This window comes from Schistocerca americana, chromosome X (assembly GCF_021461395.2).
Source record: "Schistocerca americana isolate TAMUIC-IGC-003095 chromosome X, iqSchAmer2.1, whole genome shotgun sequence".
Lineage (NCBI taxonomy): Eukaryota > Metazoa > Arthropoda > Insecta > Orthoptera > Acrididae > Schistocerca > Schistocerca americana.
In genome coordinates this window covers 822,106,923-822,124,471 of record NC_060130.1, presented here as the reverse complement: position 1 = coordinate 822,124,471, position 17,549 = coordinate 822,106,923, and positions in this window count along the sequence as shown.

Sequence of the window (17,549 nt, the reverse complement as noted above, 5' to 3'; positions counted from 1 at the left end):
TGGGCGGGTCACGAGGCAATGCAAAGAGATGGCAGATGACTCGAGGAAGTTCTTTGCCGCATTCTAAGAAGTAAGGAAAGTCCGAGACAACGACCTAATACAAAACGTGAAGGAGCAATACGGGTGCGTGTAGCTGAAGACGGCAAAGTCCAGAGGACGCCTTTATGTAGCAGCACATGTCAAGTGGCTGGTGATGTAGGCTGAGAAGTAATGTTAAATGGGGCGAAAAAAAATAACATCACTGGTAGCGAAGGTGACTGAAAGAGTAAGATTTGTTAAAAGGATTCTGAAAAGTGTAGTGTACTTTTGTGAAAGAAGCTGCATAAAAGACTCTGCCACGACCCATTCTAGAGTACTGTACTAACATTTGGTGCCCTTGTTAGGTAGGCATGACGGCAGGCGTTGTGCCATCTCACAGACACATGCCTTTAATCGCAACACGTCGCTGATGGTGATGACAATGAAACATAAATGGGAACCGAAAAAAAGACGACATTGCTTTCGTGAAATCCTGTGAAATAATGTAGAAAATATGTACTCTTATTATGCACTGATGAGCCACAACATTATTACAAGCTGCTTAACAGCGTGTTGATTCACCTTTGGAACACAATGAACCAGCGATTCTGCGTGGTACGGATTCAGCCAGTAATAGGCAGGTTTCCGGAGGCACGTGGCTGCGAATGTCTACGCAAAGGTCAAGCACTTCTCGTAAATTACAGGAACCGACCTGGCGCCCGAGAGCGTGTCAGATGCGCTACATCGGATTCAGACCAGGTGAATTTGGCGAATTCACTATCCTGCTCCTAAAACCGCTTCTGGCCTTGCGCCAGCTTTCTTTCTGGAAGATGTCACTATCGTCGTGGAAGACATCAGTCGTGAAGCCATGCAGGTGGGGTACAGCTGTCACGATTGTCCCCACAGCACGGTACTGCCCCAGCGGCCTGCGCCCGTGGCGCGGTGCACTTACCGAGCAGCTGGGTTCTCCTGTATGACGCAATTTCCGGACACAACCATCGAAACTAGAAACGTGGTTCATCCAATCAGACAACACGTTTCCATTGATACAAGGCCCAATCTGGATGATCCCGTGGCCATTGCAATCGTAACTGACAATACTGGGTCAACGGGGGAGACGTAGTGGCCATCTGCTGCGGAGCTCCATGTTCAATAAAGTTCACTGAAGTGTGTGTTCCAAAACACTTGTGCCTGCACCAGCATTGCATCCTATCCTGCTTTACAGATCGGACTACCTTCCGACCTGCACGTTTTGAGATGGGATGTGGATATCCAGTGTCTTGTCCCCTACTCGTGGTTACACCGTTCTTCAGCCACTTTCCATAGATGCTCGCGATAGCAGCACGCGAACATTCGACCAGATTCATCGTCTCCGAGGTGCTCGTTCCCAGGAGTCAAATCACAACAATCTGCCATTTTTCAAAGCCGTTTATATCAGTGGGTTTCGCCATTCCACTCGCTGAATATCCTCTCGTTCCGAGAGCTCCTCCACCTCCACTGTTCGATATCGTCACGCACTGTCGCCCATAAACATGAAGTCAGAGCCGAATGCACCACTGAAAAGATATACATTGGGAAGGAGTATAGTGTCCCAACAATATCGACGGGTGATTGCACCGTATTCCAAGATCTGTGGGTCAGTACGCCCGTGCAATATTAAGCCTCCCCATACCATAACACCCTAACCACCACAAACGATCATGTTCTACAATGTTCCTGGTTGCATTACGTGTTCCCATTCTCGACATAAAAGAGTACGTCGAGAATCGTTAGTTAGGCTGAATCTGCGCTCATGTGAGAAGATCACATGACCCAAATTCCCTCCAGCCCAATTCCTATGCTCTTAGTACCATCGCGACCGGTATCTCGGATGTGGGTGTCAACGGAACACAGTGTACTTGTCTACAGGCAAAAAGACCACCTCGTACAGGCGTTGTGCAACTGTGGAACGTGGAAACGCGTGCTTTGCACTATGTTGAATGTGGAAGCAACTGCATTCACTGTTTGACGTGGGTCCCTTCTTGCCTGTTGTTGCATATTGTAGCGATCTTCTGCTGCTGTAGCTACCCGTGATCGACCATCTCCGATGCTTCGGGTAGCACTGCCTCTGGTTCGGAACGATCCTAATGCGTGTGAAACAGTGCTGTGAGCAGTACCAAACTACTGGGCTAAATTCGTCAAACTGCGACCTTCTTCCACTTTTTCGATGGTACTTCCCTGTGTGAAGTCATCGAAGTGTTGTCGAAGACCACCACAGTGCACCGTAACTGCTCTTTCATCGTAAAACACTGTCTTTTTCCGTTCCACAACTGCCTCACGATGCGGGGTCAGCCCTTTTGCCGTTACAGTCACGTTGATCTCGCGCCATCTTTCGTCCATCTCTCTGTTCCCGACTGGGAGACCTCTGGTAAAATGCTCCCGCACTTTTATTCATTCCCGCCGAGTTACTAATATGTTATTGCATTATCTATCTCGTCCTTAAGTTTTGCAGAACAGCATATTTTTAATATTTGCGAACTGCACAGCTCCAAGTTTGTACGGCATTCCTGTTACGCTAATATAGAGCAGCCATACTCATAGAATTTCTGTTACATCCATAGTGTACGTCGCGTAGAGAAAAATTAGGCTACGTACAGAGGCATATAAAGCACTCCGTCTTCAGGCCACAAGTGGCCCATCGGGATTATCCGACCGCCGTATCATCCTCAGCTGAGGATGCGGATAGGAGGGGCGTGTGATCAGCACGTCGCTCTCCCGGTCGTTATGATGGTTTTTTTGATCAATGCCGCTACTATTCGGTCCAGTAGCTCCTCAATTGGCATCACGAGGCTGAGTGCACCCCGAAAAATGGCAACAGCGCATGGCGGCCCGGATGGTCACACATCCAAGTGCCGCCCACGCCCGACAGCTTTGGTGATCTGAGGGGAACCGGTGTATCCCACTACGGCAAGGCTTTTGACCACAGAGGCATATAGGCAGTCACTATTCTGTTGATCCCTACGTGATTAAAATGGGACAGAGAATCTCTCATATTATTATGAAGCACACTTCGCTATTCACTGTACCACGACTTTTATGGAGATACAGATGTAGAAAATGTAATAATGGAATAAAATACACTTTGACAATGAGAAAGTCGATCAGAAACAAAGAAAGCAATTAAAATGTTATGTCCGACTCTGAACCTTCCATACAAAGACTTTTATACTTGTGTAGCGTCCAAAATTGCGTATGCAGGGCAACAACAATGGAACGCGTCTAAAAATACTGGGAGAATGGTTTACGAAGAGATGCAAAATTCGCTCCCATATATATACTGGTAAGTCAGAACATTATGACCACCGACCTGCTATCGATATAAACCCATCCAGGCGATAGCAACGGCACCTGGGCGAGGAATGACTGATAGTCAGACGCACGAACGGTGCATCTCATACCAGTGAGTGTGGTGTCCGTGCGTAGAATTGAGAAGGCACCCGATCTAGCTGAGTTTCATACTTGTGATGGCCTGGAGGCTCGGCATGAGCATTTCGGAAACTGCACGACTTGGGTGGTCGAGGAGCTCTGTGGTGAGTGTCTTCAACACGTGGCGAAATCAATGTGAAATAGTCGTCGGCTTGGGCGGCCACCCCTAGTCACAGATCTTGGACGTCATAGGCTGAATAAACTGGTAAAATAGGACAGGCGGTGAACTGTGGCGGAAATAATATTAGCCGTTAAAGCTGGGCAGAGTGCAACTGTGTCTGAACCGATTACCACTAACGATTGGCCTCTGCAGCCGACGATCCACTATGTGGCAATGTTAACACCACATCAGCAACTGCGACTGGAAAGGGCAAGTGACCATCGGCACTGGACGTTGGCGCAGTGGTAGATCGCTGCATGGCCTGATGAATCCTGATACTTCCTTCGTAATGCCGATGGGAGGGCGCGAATCCATCGTCTTCCAGGGAACTGCTCCTTGACACCTGTACTGCGGGACGGAGATAAGTTGGCGGCGGCTCCATTACGCTCTGGGGAACATTCACTTGCGCATCTATGGAACCAGTGGAGCTCATGCAAGGCATCGTGACGGCCAAGGAGTATCCTACACTGGTCGTAGACCCCGTATACCCTTCATGAGGACCATGTTTCCCGGCGACAGTGGCATTTTTCACCAAGATAATGCGCTACGTTGCAAGACCGGGAATGTGTTGGAGTGTTAGGAGGAACATAGTGGCGGGTTCCAGTTGACGTGCTGGACACCCAACTCTTCAGATCTGTACCCGATCGAAACAATCTGGGATGTGATTGAACGTGGAGTCAGAGCTCATCGCACCCCTCCCCGGAATTAATGGGAATTAGATGAATTGTGTGGACAAATGCGGTGCCAACTCCTTCCAGCGATCTATCAGGGCCTCATTGCGTCCATCACACGTCTCGTCACCGCTGCTTTCCGTGCCAAAGGAGGACATACAGACTACTAGTTAGGCGGTCATCATGTTCTGGCTGATTAGTGTATACTCGTTTAAAGGTTGCATTTGTCAACATCACTGTGACTTGTAGAAGTACATCTGTCCATTGATATTTTCCCTGTTATAGGCATAGAAATTCTATCGAGAAAACACCATCTGTGACTTTCTAAATGCATAGATAGGAGTTATAAATTTTCTCTTACTCTCGTAAGAGGAGACATAAGAATTCATGCAACAACTGAGACCATTACGAGCTCATCTCGTACAAAATGTCAGCTCAGTCTTCAATCAAGGCAGTCCGGATATTCTTACCCAACTTTTTGAGTTTGTATGGGGAACTGATCGTAATAGACGAATTAGTGTGTATGTTAGTCTAAGGTTTTAATTTCTTGTGAGCTGTCATATCGAAAAATGATGATAGAATTACTGAATAATGTGTGTTTCTGTGTGGTTTAGCTGGTATGCGCAGTGAGGTCTGATTTCACATTTAGGTGTTAAGATATTTGCCGTGATTAGTTAGAAATGCAAGAGACACACAATGATACTTCCACCATCCTCGTCCAAATGAGCTATAATGACTTGCAGAAATCCCAAACAATAAGAGATGTATTCCGAAATCGTTAGCGAGATACCGACGAGAGACCTGTTGGCGTAACAGAGCGTCGAGGGTGAAATGAACAGGTTGCCGTTGGTGCTGCTTCTCTGGTATAAGTGTCTTTGAAGAATACAGAACTGAGATATCATATTCTGCGGTGAGCCTATTTTGTAAGGAGCCGCTGGATCCTAAACAACGTCGGCTGGGTCTTCGGTACGCGGTGACGGTATTGGCGGCTTTGTCGAAGGTAAGGTTAGCTCTCGTCTTAGAAGGCTCCAGCGCGCCAGAGCCCGTTATTTTGCGCCAGTCGCAGGGAACAGGTTCTCGTGCACCCTGTCAGGCGGCAGCTGATTTTAAGTGTTGGGCGTTCGCTAGGAGGCGACCGCTGCGCTTGCGGCTCAGTGCTCAGCACGACAACGAGGGAAACACCACTTACACACGCCGCGTATAAAAAACGCGCACTTAACTGTGTTATCACATTGTAGCCGAATATTTGCAGTACGTTTTGTAGGTTTTGCATAAACCACGAGTGCGACGTACTTCACCAAATGAGTCTTCATGTCTGATATCTTGTACCCCGCGCAAGTGATGATGGAAGTGAAAGAATATTGAAGAATAAACGTGCAAGGAGTACGAAAAGCAATGCTGTGTTTCAGAGGGGACGTAGAGCTTCTGGACAGATGGCACTAGGACTTTGAAAGGAATTGACATTTAACAGAGTTCAGCTTTAGGGTAAACAAAGTAAATAGGAGGATGATGGAGAAGAGCAGTAGGAAGGAGAATAATGACTTGCTGAACATCAAATCGTGATCTACAACTGTACTGGAAGAAGTGAAAGAATTTTCCTATCTAGGTAACAAGATTACATTCGGTGGCAGAAGCAAGGGTAATATTAGGTGTAGGCTGACAAAAACGAAGAAAGCTTTGTTTAATGAAAGAGGTCCTCTGATGTCAGATATTAGTATGAAAATCAGGAGGAGGTACTTGATAGTATACGTCTGTTGCACGGCACTATTAGAAGTGATACGTGGACTATCAGAAATCAGTAGAAGCGAGGAAGGACGTACCAAAGAGGAAAGAAGTCGGTGGCTGAACTTAACGTTAGGTTTGAGACTTGACTGTGTAACAAAGCGTCTCTCTCATCCTTTTTTTAGTACAGTGATCAGCGAGCCTCAATTATCTGTTGTACTACCTTAGATCTTTCCATTGTCACATTTCTAAAAAATGATTTTAAAACTGACTGTAAACATGTTCTTGGTGCTTTTCTCTGTCTCTCTCTCTTTTTTGCTGAATTATTTTAATAGTTTTACCGTTTTCAACCGCACTCCACCACTTATAGTCATGCAGAATGCGTATATAGATGAAGAAGACTTTACTAGTGTACTTCAGAAAGTAAGTTATACATGATAATGGCACGACAACAAACGTTTACTCAGTGCTGCAACAGATTTCAAAATGACACACGTACCTCACACTATTTTTCAACATAGTAGCCAAGTCACTTTCAACTACGATCGTAACCTTCCATCAATCGCTCAGTTCCTCAAATGGCTCTGAGCACTATGGGACTTAACTTCTAAGGTCATCAGTCTTCAGTTCCTCGTTGACGCGTTAGTTAAATGTTCCATGTTACATGGATCATCTGAACTATTCTTTCATCGGAATGATAATAAACGAGTCAGTTTACAGGATATGTGTATATATTTAGGGTTAAAATTAATGAATCATTATTTTTAGTCCTACTTATGCAGTTACGCTTAAAAACTAATTTTTTAATTTTTTCGTACGGGCTACCAGTTTTTAAATAGAAATTCGTCGACGGAATAGAAGGACTTGTCCATAAAAACAGATTTTACCTTAGATTGAAAACATTCTTTGCACCTGTGACACATTTTATGTTTGTTAAGCAAATGATCAAAATTCCTTGTTGCTAGCACTGAACTCCTTTCTGAGCCACTGACAGCTTTAATAATGGACAATAAAGGTCATTTACCGAGCGAGGTGGCGAAGTGGTTACACACTGGACTCGCATTCGGAAGGACGACGGTTCAATCCCGCGTCCGGCCTTCCTGATTTAGGTTTTCCGTGATTTCCCTAAATCGCTCCAGGCAAATCCCGGGATGGTTCCTTTGAAAGGGCACGGCCGACATCCTTCCCCAATGCGATGAGACCGATGACCTCGCAGTTTGGTCTCTTCTCCCAAACAACCCAACCCCAACCCAATAAAGGTCATTTTCCCCGTAGTGTTGTAGGTATTACTGCTTGCTTTCGTGCAAGCAATACTTTCTTTGTAAGTCGAGAGTTACGCCAGAAAAATTTTCCTTGATATATTACTGAGTGTAAATACTCAAAATATGTCAGGAGGTTGATTTGTTTGTTTACAAGGCTAGAAATTATATGAAGACCAAAAATAGCTGAATTTAATAGTTTGAGAAGCTCAGTAATAGACTTCTTCCAGTTCAAGTTTTCATCAGTATGTACACCAATAAAATTAGAGCGTTCTACCCTATTAACTCACTCCTGTTCATGTGGTACATCAAGTTTTGTTATGACTCTGTTTGTTGTACAGAACTGAATATTCTGTAGTGTGTTTTCTCAAAAAAGGGAAAGCTCGTTTTGAGAGAATCACTTAATAATTCTTTGAAAAAATCATTAAAAATCTCTTCTGTTGCTTTCCCTCTAGTGGGATTTAGTACCAGTTTTGCTTGTTGAATGTTAAGTGGAACGTCATTCGTATACAGGACCGACATTAATAACACCGACAAACTGCAGGGACAGATTACTGTCCGGAAATGGAGGGCAAACTGTCCTACGAACATGTGTCCACAAATGCATCGTTGCCACGGTAGGTAGCGCTGACGAATGAAAGTTGCCCTGGACGTTCGACAACGTATCAGCATGACGGTTGTGCAGCGCATTACGCAACTGAAGCACGGTATATATCAGATGTTTACACTGATCAGTGGATCGACAGAGGTGGCCCTATTAATTTGCCCGCTAGGTCGCCGGATTTGACATCGCCCGATTTCTTTCTGTGGGGACAGCTGTACGAGAAGGTGTACCAGCAAGTGTCAACAGGCCTCGAAGATTTGGTCGACCGCATCAGAAACGCCTGTGCTGACATTCCCGCAGATATACTTCTGTCCTGTGTGCGGTCATTTGAAAATCGGATCCTAAGTGTATTGAAATTGGTGGAACTTCGTTTCAACACGTACTCTAATTGGAAAAGTAGACCATCGTTCGCCTCAAGCCACAACCACAGTGGCGTGTCCAGTAGTCTCCTGTTCGGTATGTCGGAGAAATACAACGTTACGAGCGGGGTTTCCGATTAGAAGTTATGAAATATTTTCCTGCCCTACCCTGTCCGACGCATTTCAGCTTTGTAGTAAGTTTCCAGTGGCCACGTTATTTCACTCCCGCACTGTGTATGATACACCTGCTATCTCTCCTGCAGCCTAAGTATTATAATGAATTTTGGAGCTGGTGTTAATAGCCAAGCACCTAAAGCAACAACAAACATCACGTACTAACTACAAATGAAAAAGACACTTTTGTGTTGAACGATTAACGTCATGCTGTGGTCTGTAGCTAATCGTTTCAATGAACAGTCCACTTCAGGGCTCAAAATTTCATGACGTCACGTGCAAGTACGTGTACAGTTCATGAGTGTGAATTATTGTGTCGACCTTTCAAAAGTTTAAAGTTTATTCAGCGACTAAATGAAGCACTGTGCAAAAAATTTAAAGTGACAGTCATTAGCGCAAACGAGTTCAAAATGAAAACACACACACACACACACACACACACACACACACTCACCGACGCGCATACACACACGTGCGCACGAGCAAAAATTTCAAGATGTTACATAAACTTATAATTTAAAAACTATGATTTGAGTCTATCACTTATACACACACAGTCGTTTATAGAATTATATTGTTTCACTGTCACATGAAAAAATCTTCTACCACCTGTACATGGCCATCGAGATATGCTCTCCTTGATCGACTGCACTGTAGCGAAGTAAATCCTCTGATAAGTCGAGAGACATACAGTCCTCTATTTATTTGCTGAGCGGTGGACCTCACGCATCCCAGGATTATTTGGTTTATATCAGTCCCAACGTCCATATCGTATCGGCAGTGAACTTCAGTTATATACGTATGAGCTGGGTATGTTATATGAACTTTTCTCAGCGTAATAGTACAGACCGAATGTTTTCGTAAAATATTTAAATGAATGAACAGTGCACGAGAAGAACGACAGCGCTAAGCCTGCGTATGAACTAACCACGGTCGTTTGACGAGATGTATGTGAGAGGAATTGCGTGATCAGTTTTGAACGTATTCTCTTGTTAAACGTTTTCGTGACTCTCAACCTCTTTCTTGTAGTAGCTGCAGTCGAAGTTTGACGAGCTTCCTCGTGACGCTCTCGTTCTCATTAAATGAACCAGTGACGAAAGGTGCCGCTCTTCTCTGGATCACGGCTCCCTCCTCTTCAAATCCTGGTGAGTCTCATTAAGTGACGAGCATTAGTCAAGGATCTCGTACCGAAATGCCATCTGCTGGCTGGACCATCTGTGCCTGATTTCTTAAGTAGGCGAATCGCTGAAATTTTGTCCGTCCGACAGAATGATTCCAAATCGTTCTAGTGCGCCATTCGATTTAAAAATACGTCTTGTTAACAGGGACTTTAGGACACGAAGAACACCAAGACCCCGAGCAGCCACTGAGTAGCACTGCTGCATGGCTGTTACAATCGGACATCCCGGAGCCGGCTGGCACACGAAACGAGAATGGCCGATTCGGACAAGAAATACGTGCTTAACAAATGTTTACTAGTACGATAAGTACTAGAGCGCATTTCGGACTAGACTTATTTTGAATCTCTCCGTTGAATGTGCACATAAAATTCAAAATTACAGAAATGTTTGCAACAATAAACAGATGATGTTTCCGTTGACGGTGGGGGCTGCTTGGAACATGTCGTACGCCATTTTTGTTGGGGAATCTCCTGCCTACATATTGTGAAAACGAAGCTGCAGTTATGTTCCGAAACACTAGAGGAAATACGCCTGTCGACTAGAGATTGTAAAATGAACTTCAACAAAGGTAATGTAGTGTAAACGCTATACAGAAGGCGACTCTGAGGGAATTAGTAAATGAGACATCAAAACTAGTAGATAAATTTTTCTATTTGGGTAGAAAGAAACTAGTGATGGCCGAAGTAGAGCGGATATAAAATATAGACTGGCAATAGTAAGCAAAGCATTTCTGAAAAAGAGGCGTTTTTTTAACATCTAATAGCATTTTAGGCATTAATAAGTCCATAAGTCCATAAAAGAAGGCTGTATACATGGAAGAAATCTGGAGATACTGACAGGTTTCAGATAGATTATATAATGGTAAGACAGAGATTTAGGAACCAGGTTTTAAATTGTAAGACATTTCCAGGGGCAGATGTGGACTCTGACCACAATCTATTAGTTATGACCTGTAGATTAAAACTGAAGAAACTGCAAAAAGGTGGGAATTTAAGGAGATGGGACCTGGATAAACTAAAAGAACCAGAGGCTATACAGAGTTTCAGGGAGAGCATAAGGGAACAATTGACAGGAATGGGGGAAAGAAATACAGTAGAAGAAGAATGGGTAGCTTTGAGGGATGAAGTAGTGAAGGCAGCAGAGGATCAAGTAGGTAAAAAGACGAGGGCTAGTAGAAATCCTTGGGTAACAGAAGACATATTGAATTTAATTGATGAAATGATAAAATATAAAAATGCAGTAAATGAAGCAGGCAAAAAGGAATACAGACGTCTCAAAAATGAGATCGACAGGAAGTGCAAAATGGCTAAGCAGGGATGGCTAGAGGACAAATGTAAGGCTGTAGAGGCTTATCTCACTAGGAGTAAGATAGATACTGCCTACAGGAAAATTAAAGAGACCTTTGGAGATAAGAGAACCACTTGTATGAACATCAAGAGCTCAGCTGGAAACCCAGTTCTAAGCAAAGAAGGGAAAGCAGAAAGGTGGAAGGAGTATATAGAGGGTCTATACAAGGGCGATGTACTTGAGGACAATATTATGGAAATGGAAGAGGAGGTAGATGAAGATGAAATGGGAGATACGATACTGCGTGAAGAGTTTGACAGAGCACTGAAAGACCTGAGTCGAAACAAGGCCCCGGAGTAGACAACATTCCATTGGCACTACTGACGGCCTTGGGAGAGCCAGTCCTGAAAAAACTCTACCATCTGGTGAGCAAGATGTATGAAACATGTGAAATACCCTCAGACTTCAAGAAGAATGTAATAATTCCAATCCCAAAGAAAGCAGGTGTTGACAGATGTGAAAATTACCGAACTATCAGTTTAATAAGTCACAGCTGCAAAATACTAACGCGAATTCTTTACAGACGAATGGAAAAACAAGTAGAAGCTGACCTCGGGGAAGATCAGTTTGGATTCCGTAGAAATGTTGGAAGACGTGAGGCAATACTGACCCTACGACTTATCTTAGAAGATAGATTAAGGAAAGGCAAACCTACGTTTCTAGCATTTGTAGACTTAGAGAAAGCTTTTGACAATGTTGACTGGAATAATCTCTTCAAATTCTGAACGTGGCAGGGGTAAAATACAGGGAGCGAAAGGCTACTTACAATTTGTACAGATACCAGATGGCAGTTATAAGAATCGAGGGACACGAAACGGAAGCAGTGGTTGGGAAGGGAGTGAGACAGGGTTATAGTCTCTCCCCGATGTTATTCAATCTGTATATTGAGCAAGCAGTGAAGGAAACAAAAGAAAAATTCGGAGTAGGTATTAAAATTCATGGAGAAGAAATAAAAACTTTGAGGTTCGCCGATGACATCGTAATTCTGTCAGACACAGCAAAGGACTTGGAAGAGCAGTTGAACGGAATGGAAAGTGTCTTGAAAGGAGGATATAAGATGAACATCAACAAAAGCAAAACGAGGATAATAGAATGTAGTCGAATTAAGTCGGGTGATGCTGAGGGAATTAGATTAGGAAATGAGACACTTAAAGTAGTAAAGGAGTTTTGCTATTTGGGGAGCAAAATAACTGATGATGGTCGAAGTAGAGCGGATATCAAATTTAGACTGGCAATGGCAAGGAAAGCCTTTCTTAAGAAGAGAAATTTGTTAACATCGAGTATAGATGTAAGTGTCAGGAAGTCATTTCTGAAAGTATTTGTATGGAGTGTAGCCATGTATGGAAGTGAAACATGGACGATAAATAGTTTGGACAAGAAGAGAATAGAAGCTTTCGAAATATGGTGCTACAGAAGAATGCTGAAGATTAGATGGGTAGATCACATAACTAATGAGGAGGTATTGAGTAGAACTGGGGAGAAGAGGAGTTTGTGGCACAACTTGACCTGAAGAAGGGATCGGTTGGTAGGACGTGTTCTGAGGCATCAAGGGATCACCAATTTAGTATTGGAGGGCAGCGTGGAGGGTAAAAATCATAGAGGGAGACCAAGAGATGACTACACTAAGCAGATTTAGAAGGATGTAGGTTGCAGTAGGTAATGGGAGATGAAGAAGCTTGCACAGGATAGAGTAGCACGGAGAGCTGCATCAAACCAGTCTCAGGACTGAAGACCACAACAACAACAAGTCCTTTATGAAGGTACTTGTCTGTCCTGTCGCCTTATACAGACGTGCAAGATAAATAGTTCCGACAAGAAGAGAATAAAAGCCTTAGAAACGGGGTGTTACGGAAGAATGCTGAAGTTTAGATGGGTAAATCGTGTAAGTAATGAAGAGACATTGAATCGAAATGGGGAGACTATAAGTTTATGGCACAACTAGACTAAAAGGAGGGATCGGTTGATAGGACACATTCTGTGGCATCAAGGAATAGTCAGTTTCCTACTGGAGGGAAGTGCCGGAGATAAACATGGTAGAGAGGCCCAAAGCTCGAGCGCAGCAAACAGGTTCAAACGGATGCAGTTTGCAGCTATGCAGAGAGGAAGAGGCTTGCTTGCAGAGAATAGAATAAAAAGGACAGCTGCATCAAACCAGTCTTCTGATTGAAGACCAGAACAACATTTTGTACTTTCACAGCTTAAATTTATACTGCGAACCAAACTGTAACTACGGGACACTTACATTAAAAATGTATCTACTTACCTCTGAATGCTTGGAACGGAATTTATCCCCTCTTGATTATGGAGATTTCGTAAGGTTATCATCATCGCCTGGGAATTAAAAAAAGTTTATTTTGTTATTCACTTTGGCAGCTACTGACACATCAAGAATGCAAAATTTGTTCACAATTGTAAGTATTAAGTCCGCAGCTCGTGGTCTCGCGGTCGCGTTGTCGCTTCCCGAGCACGGGGTCCCGCGTTCGATTACCGGCAGAGTCAGGGATTTTCACCTGCCTCGAGATGACTGGGTGTTTGTGTTGTCCTCATCATTTCATCATCATTCATGAAAGTGAAGAGACTGGGCTGAGCAGAGGTTGGAAATTTATATGGGCGCTGATAACCGCGCAGTTGAGCGCCCCACAAAACCAATCATCATCATTATCATCATCATCATCTAAGTATTAACACTCAGCTGCTACGGATAGTATAAGCCTCAAAGGTTGTTATGAATCACAAAAGAACCGAACGATTTAAAACACCAACAAACATCTCCGCATACCTGCACGCCAGAACCTATTCTCCTAGACCATAGGCGATTCAGACCGCACATGACGTCATTATACTGAAACCAGAACCTCAATCAGCCGTGACGGGTGGATTCCGACTTTATGTGGCTCATGGAGGCATTATGTTTTTCTTTTTGTGGTATTTTATGTATATTTGTTTTTAATAGTGTAGAAATCTTGTGAAGTATGAAGGCGTGCTGAAAATTAATACCTCAGCATTTTTATGTGAAAGTTCTTAAAACTTTTTAAACGAAATAGCTGTTATAAATATTCTGCATCTTTAATCTTCATGGCTTCGGCGCTCTGCCACTAGGGGGCTCCGAATTGTAGCATGTGACTTGTAACATAACTGTATCATTGGGTGAGAAACTGCGTGCTGTAATCGAGTTTCAAACAAACGTTCATTGTCACTGGTTATCACCATACAGTAATTAATTGACTACACCCAGTTTTCAACTGTTTCAAAAACTTAAAGAACATCTTGGAGGACTTCACTTTAATAGTGAAGCAGATGTGACGTGGCTCTGCCAACAAGGCCAAACTGTCTACAGTAATGTATCAACAAACTGGTCTCTTGTTGGGAGAAATGTGTTTGTCGTCCTCATGATTATGTTAACTAAATAAGTAGACGTCATGAATAAAGATTTGGAATGTTAATAATTTTTCTCATTTAAAAAGCGTCAATAGTTTTCCCACAAAAAATTCTGAGGAATTACGTTTCAGGACGTCCTCATATTAATGCGGAAGTGATGCGTACCGTGATAGCTACCGGGCTTTGAGCGACGTCTGATGCTTTCATGTGACATCAGTGGCTTCTGCGCTAGCAAACACCTGCAAAAGACGTGTTACTAATATATGTGTGGTATTCTTTGAACAGAATCGAAAGCGGCATCTCGGCCGGGGTGGCCGAGCGGTTCTAGGCGCTACAGTCTGGAACCGCGCGACCGCTACGGTCGCAGGTTCGAATCCTGCCTCGGGCATGGATGTGTGTGATGTCCTTCGGTTAGTTAAGTTTAAGTAGTTCTAAGTTCTAGGGGACTGATGACCTCAGAATTTAAGTCCCATAGTGCTCAGAGCCATTGAACCATTTTATTTTTTTTTTTTAGGTAGCGGCATCTGATGCGTGTGGTTACTATTTTGCAGATCGGGGCGGGCAGCAAATTTCAAAGCACTGGAGAATTATTGTTCTCTTTCATCAGTGGATGTACCCTCCATATGATGGACCAGTGCACGCACCTGCGCTGAAATATGACCCTATATTTAAGACAATCGGTGGTAGTGGTGTTCAGATAGCCTTGCTTAAACATAGCCGGTGTTATCCTGCCTTACACTACGTGACTCGATTCCTGTTGGTTGAAATAAGCAGAGGAACGTGTTTTTCAGCTATAAATACGAGTCGTTTCGTTACGAGAAGTCATTCCAGCCTGGGACTTGGTAGCAGCAACATCAGAATCACTGGTAGAATCAGCAGAAATGAAACGCCATAAGTGAAAGGGTTATGATGGCGGTTCTGTGGGAAATAAGCGTCTCCAATTTGATTGTAGCCATTCTACAGGTATGTATTTAAGATGAATGTTTTGCACGTTTGTGAGTGTTCGTTATAGCTGCAATCTGATGTTTAATTTGTTCTTCTGCCGCTGCTTCATATGTGAGAGTTGTGTGTGGAATCGCACCTGCAATAGCTGCTCCACAACCTGGCACAATGATGATGAGTTCGTCACTCCAGCTCGGTTCTGTCGACGATGTATTCACCGAGAATGAAAACACTACCACATTCGGTCGTCATCACCACGGTATGGGCTGATGACATCAGCTCGTTTACCAATTCCAACATACTCTCCACGCCCTGGACCATCTCGCAGTCATCATGAATTTCTGTTTCTAGGCGCACTCGATGATAATGTTGAGATGGATCGGCAGGATATATTATTAAAGGGTATCGTGGCAAATAACAATGTTACTACAGCCTCGTGGACTTATTCGGACGCTGCTAATTTTGAACGTAAGTATAACTACTATTGATCTCTGCATATATCTTTTTTTCTAAAGCATGCTGGTTAATAATGTTTCCTTTCTTTGCAAATGAGATTGACGTCGTTTGTGAAGATGGGCTTGCACCTGCAACTTCTCCGCCAGCTGACTCAATGATGATGTATTTGTCACCCCAGCCTGGTTCGCTGACGTTATATTCGCCACGTCCACAAACACCACCGCAGCCGTGTCCGTCATCATCAGTGTGGTATTAGCCGATCACAGGGGCTCATTTTCTGATGAAGCTATGTTCTCTGCGTCCTGAATTGTCTTGCAGTCGTCGTCATTGGACATCAGTCTAGCTATAGCAGCAGCGGTAGATCTGCCCACTTTGTTATGTCACCAAGTAAATCCTGCAGACGCATTCGACTGCAAAGTAGTTGCAGGTGCCTTTTGGTGGACAGGATCTCACAAGCTAGTATTAAAAACAATGTGGGCTACCGAGAACCTCCAGCTTTTCTCGATGCCTGCCAAGGCGATTTGGAAGAAGTGCGTCCCAAAATAGTCAGCGACACGCAGTATTTCGCCATTAAGTGCAACAATGCTCTGTACTGTAAGTTCATGCTACTTCCAAAGGGGGGCAGTGATGCCGGTGAGGAAAAGAGCATCGTCCAAATATGGGGGAGAAATGGCATGATATCGAGGGGCGATTCAATTGCAGAGTGGTTCGGTACTTTTGTCAAGAGTGCCATACTCGGCCATTTCTACAAAATGCAGGAAAGAGGGTCGGGTAAGGCACTCACACATGGACTTCACTCTGTTATATACTCAAAAATTTTTGATCTAGTTAATGGGGGAGGGGGTCCTCTTTCATCCCTCTTCCAAAGGATATTGCCGTTCAACAGGCATGTGTTAATGTTAGGAATCTAGATGAGTGGAATGAATATTACCTTGTATGGTCACCTCTAAAGAAAAGTTACACAAAACATTCGTAGCCTACAAGTAAATACGTTAAACCTAATGTCAGCAGGAATTGTGATTTTAAAAGCATCTTATTCGACGTAAAACTCCAGGACCTACCAAAATTCGAGAGGCAGAACTCTGATTATTCAGTTCAAGTATACAGCCTCGATGGTGATAATAGCCACTGGAAGATGATGATGATGGCCATGAGCACACTTGTAGACCAAAGAGACAAGGCATAAAATAGTTGGACCAATCTACCTTTGAAAAATAGCCATTCATCACCCAAAACACGTAATTTCTTGTTGTTCTCCGAGGGTGAGAAGCAACATTACGTGTGGTTCAGAAACATTTAATGCCTACTTTCCTCCTAATTGTCAAAAAACAAAGATGCAATCTATTTTTGCCATAGATTCCTCAGTCCTGTTATCAAAAGTATCTTGAATGGCACCTCACTGACTGCTTGAGCTAGGAATGGGTACATGTGGAAATGCCTATCGAAGATAAAAAGTACGTGAAGTTTAAGAACGTCCACCAGCAGGAGTAAAGTCTTTTCATCGTATACACTGACTGCGAATGCTTCCTACCTCCCGTGGCACGTTGTGAAGGTGACTCCACTGCCTGCCATACTATCTTCACAGAATGGCACATACTGTATGTGGCATTGTGTCAAGTTGTATGAGTGTAAGACTCAAATCGCAACAAATTTGTATCATACATAGGAGATGATGATGATTATTATTATTATTACTATTATTATCGTATGCATCAATTACAGTAATAATACATAGGAGATAATTCTGCGAGATGGCTCCTCTCTGAACCTGAAAAATTTGCGTGTGAACCCGATGGGATCTATCCCAACAATA